The sequence below is a fragment of the Cibotium barometz genome, chromosome 11 (genome assembly GCF_041138505.1).
Source record: "Cibotium barometz isolate CiBa-2024 chromosome 11, ASM4113850v1, whole genome shotgun sequence".
Taxonomy (NCBI): Eukaryota; Viridiplantae; Streptophyta; class Polypodiopsida; order Cyatheales; family Cibotiaceae; genus Cibotium; species Cibotium barometz.
In genome coordinates, this window is record NC_141056.1 from 33,410,773 (window position 1) to 33,416,183 (window position 5,411).

Here is a 5,411-nt window from a genome sequence, read left to right on the forward strand (position 1 = left end):
TTTTGACATTTATTGCTTCTTGGTTGATCAATTTTAGCCAATTCGCTCTGATACCAGCAGCTGACAGATCCTTGCCTCCTCTGCACAACAGATTCTGGGGTGCTAGCAGGGGAAGTAGCACTTCTTGCGCAGGGCAGAGCCTCTCACTCGGGGCCTCGCCCATAGATATCTAGATAAGAGACTAATCTCTCGGTTCTTCCAACATCGAACTCGAAAAAAACATCCCTCGCCTAAGAAGGCATAGACGATTCCTCCACAAAAAATTATTCTAACGTAGTCAAGAGCCTTAAATTACCCTTTTTCCTTCCGATCAAACCCATAGGTCACATGGCCGGATCAAGGGAGGAACTTGCACTTGGATCATAGAGACCAATGCTTTTTTCCTTGTCAAAGAGACACACCATTGATTCTTTTCCATAGAACAAGGATTATCCGTGATTTACTTCAACTATCTCGTAACTTGAACAAAATTGAATTTTAATTATACGGATCCATCAGTCCAGCCTAACCTCATCCAATCTCTTGGGTTAGCCAACCGCCCAACCACTGTATTGATAGGATCCATTTAGAAATTTGGTTATGTTTTGCCCCGGGTACCAGGGAAAAGAGTTCTCAAGCCCCCTAACCGACGCTTCAAGCAAAATTCAAGATAGTCACACCACTTACACACCTGATATGAAATTGCCTTTTTCACAGATTCGCCTATCTTTAAAACAATCTTTTTCACAGATTCGCCTATCTTTAAAACAATCTTTTTCATTCCGATCGAACCCACATGTCGCATGGCCGGATCAAGGGAGGAACCTGCACACTTGGATCATAGAGACCAACCCATTTTTCCTTGTCAAAGAGCCACAGCTGTTGATTCTTTTCCATAGAACAAGGATTATCCGTGATTTACTTCAACTATCGTAACTTGAACATAATTGAATTTTAATTATAGGGATCCATCAGTCTAGCCTAACCCCATTCAATCCCTTGGGTTAGCCAACCGCCCAACCACTGTATTGATAGGATTCAAATTTGGTTATGTTTTGCCCCCGGGTACTTAGGGAAAAGAGTTCCGAAGTCCCCTAGCCGACGCTTCAGGCAAAATTCAAGATAGTCACACCACTTACACAGCCAATATGAAATTGCCTTTTTCACTGATTCGGCTGTCTTTAAAACAATCTCTTAATGAAACCATAGTATCACTGATCATGTGAGGTCCCTGTTCCCACCGAGTAACAGATTCGGTATACTAGCAGCAGAAGTAGCACTTCTCGTGCGGGACAGGGGTCCCACATTCGGGGTCTCACCCAGCACGGATATCCGGATAAGAGACTAATCTGTCGGTTGTTCCAAAACCGAACCCGGAAAAACTTCCTTTACCGGAAAGCACGGGTGATTCCACCAGGATAACTTTTTACTCTAACGTAGTCAAGGTCATTTCTGATCGAGCTGATCCAATTGCATCTATAAGATACTTGGTCAGATCAAGGAAGAAACTTGCACTTGGATCATTGGGATCAACGCTTTTTTCCCCATTCAAGAGGCACAGCCATTGATTCCTATCCATAGAACAGTTACTGTCCGAGATTTATTTTATCTATCGTAAAAACAAAAGTTGAGTCTCGATTTACGGATCCATCAGTCCAGCCTAATCCCATCCGATCCCATGGGTTAGCCAACCGCCCAACCACTGTAGTGATGGGATCCAATTTGGAATTTGGTTAGGTTTTGTCCCGGGTACCAAGGAAAAGAGTTCCAAGGCCCCCTAGCCGGAAGTTCATGCAAACATAAAACTAGCCACACCACTTACACACCCAATATGAAATTGCCTTTTTCTTAGCATCGGCTAACTTTAAAACAATCCTTTAATGAAACCATAGTACCACTGATCACAATCTTCCAATTTATCCGGTTGATTCATAATTTCCCATCATTCCTTCATCAGAGTATCTATGGCATCATTGGCAACTAGAACGCTCACCACCTGTCCACACAGGGGCCTTTTCAATAGTTCCTAGCCCATAATACTCGGCAATATAATCACTTATAAAAATCAAGATGGACTCTCGTTGAAGATCAGCAAGATCAACCAACAGATCCATAAAAAGAGCCATGGACTCATCCATTGAAGACCAGCAAGGTCAATCAACCAGATCCATGCCCGGTTTCAGAAAACAACTCTTACCCCTTGTTCCAATATCTTCCTCGACGCACGCGTGGGTATCCTGGGCGACCCAGAGCCCGAGCACCGTATGGTCAGCACCCTCTAGGATCCTTCGCAGGTGACCTAGCGCTTCACTCATAGGCCGCTTCCTTGGTCCCTCATCCATCGTACCGGAAGCTCACCATTTTAATCGAACCGAGGCTGGTCAAGACCTCGGCCGACCTTGCTACGCGAGACGTCCTCCATTGACTCTCCGTCAGCAGTTGCAACTTTATGAGTTAGGCTCCACGACCTTAATCACAAGACGGTCAAAATGCTTTCCCAGCATTCTTGACATTAAACAGCCATTTACAAACAGCATTTACAACAGTTTACAAATACAGTTTCTATATTAACTCTCATTTTTTCACATTATCCCTCATTAATCCACATTACTTATTCCACATTCCATTTATATATGTACTCATCCAATCACATCATTTTCCATCTCTTCACTTCAGATTCCTTCACATCACATATCATATATTCACATCCATATCCACATCCACATCCATATCCATATCCACATCCATTTATATATGTGCTCATCTAATCACATCATTTTCCATCTCTTCACTTCAGATTCCTTTACATCACATATCATATATTCACATCTATACATCCACATCTACATCCACATTCACATACATCCACATCCACATTTCCATACATCTACATCCACATTCACATACATCCACATCCATATTCCCATTCACATCTATACATCCACATCCACATTCCCATTCACATCTATACATCCACATCTACATCCACATACATACATACATCCACATCCACATCCACATTCCCATTCACATCTATACATCCACATCTACATCCACATACATACATACATCCACATCCACATCCACATTCCCATTCACATCCATACATCCACATCTACATCCACATACATACATACATCCACATCCACATTCCACATTCACATCTATGCATCCACATCTACATCCACATTCACATACATCCACATCCACATTCCCATTCACATCTATACATCCACATTCACATCTATGCATATACATCCTCATGCATACATCCACATTCACATTCACACATCCACACTCCCATCTCCACATCCACACATCCACATACATACATCCATTTTCACATTCCCATTCATATAACCCCATATGCCTTCACATCTAATCTTTTACATCACATCCATTCTCGCCCTATCACAACCCTTATCCTATCACATACACTTCTTACCTCATCCCATACACATCTTAATTCATCTTATTACCTCCTAACTTATTTCATAAGCATCTTATCACCTCTTATCACATCTTATACACTTCTTATCACATCCTATCACCTCTTATTTCTATTTATAGAATACAAGAGAATTCTTATATTTGATATAAGATTTCTTTACACATTTATTTATGCATAAATTTCATTTAAGGAGATTAATACTTTCGAAGTAAAAATCAATCTTTTATGCATCTTCCTATGCATAAATTCATTTTAAATGAAAATGTCACTTTTGAATTAAAATTCAATCTTTCATGCATCTTCCTATGCATGAATTCAATTTAGATGAGAATGACACTTTTGAATCAATCTTTTATGCATCTTCCTATGCATAAATTCAATTTGGTAGGAATTACACTTTTAGAATAAAAGAATTTCTCTTATGCAACTAAGTTATGCATAAAATCCCTTTATGATGAAAATCACACTTTTAGTATAAAAAGAATATCTTTTATGCATACTTCTATGCATGAAATCCAAATATGATAAAAGTAACACTTTTATAATAAAATAATCAACTCTTATGCATACTTCTATGCATGAATTTCAATTGTGATATAAGTAACACTTTTATAATAAAATAATCAACTTTTATGCATACCTCTATGCATGAAATCCAATATGATAAAAGTAACACTTTTGATATAAAAAATTTTCCTTTATGCATACTTCTATGCATGAAAATTAAAAATGATAAAAGTAACACTTTTGATATAAAAAAATTTTCCTTTATGCATACTTCTATGCATGAAAATTAAAAATGATAAAAGTAACACTTTTGATATAAAAAATTTTCCTTTATGCATACTTCTATGCATGAAAATTAAAAATGATAAAAGTAACACTTTTGATATAAAAAATTTTCCTTTATGCATACTTCTATGCATGAAAATTAAAAATGATAAAAGTAACACTTTTAATATAAAAAAATTATCCTTTATGCATACTTCTATGCATGAAAATTAAAATTTAATAAAAGTAACACTTTTATGTTAAAATAATAATCTTTTATGCATACCTCTATGCATGAAATCCAATTATGATAAAAGTAACACTTTTATGTTAAAATAATAATCTTTTATGCATACCTCTATGCATGAAATCCAATTATGATAAAAGTAACACTTTTATGTTAAAATAATAATCTTTTATGCATAGCTCTATGCATGAAAATCAATGATGCATAATATAAAAATCAATTTCTCTATGATTACAATGAATATCTTTCAATTAATCTAGGATGATAATTCCTAGAATATGGTAGGAAGTCCTCTTTTTATGCTTTGAATGAAATTATTTTATACATAATTTTTATAAAAATTTTGCCATAGCTCCGCTGCTATGACTGATAAATCTCAATTTTTCTAAGGGATAAAGCTTATCATTAAGGAAATAATTAAAATGATCTCTAATTGGATCATTAATCCATAATGGATTGAATCATCAATATACATAAACTAAAAGCATAGAAAAAAGCCATTAATTTGGCCTCAAGCATAGCTTAATCTTGGGTTAAGGAAAAGCTTTATGAAAAGCTTGATTTGGATTGAGAATGGGTCATGAGTATGACCATTTCTTGAGTGAGAGAGAGAAATTACATAAAAACCATTAGAATTTAAACATAAATGGAAATTAACTTCAATAGCATTAAATTATGTAACTCTTCACTACTATTCACCAATTAACTTCAATAGCATTTAAGAAAACCATACCAATTAAGCTTCTCAAGCTTGAGAGGGGTTGAGAAGAGAGAAACATTGAGAAATTATAGAAAAGATCAATATTCACTAATTACCTTACAAATTGCTTGATTCTTTGTTCACGGTAGAGGCCCCCAACCAATCAATTGGTTAAGTATGTTGATGGAGCCACTAATTGGGATTGAAGAAAGAGGGAAGCTCCAAAAACTAGTGAATTATTAAATGAATTCACAGTTCTTGGC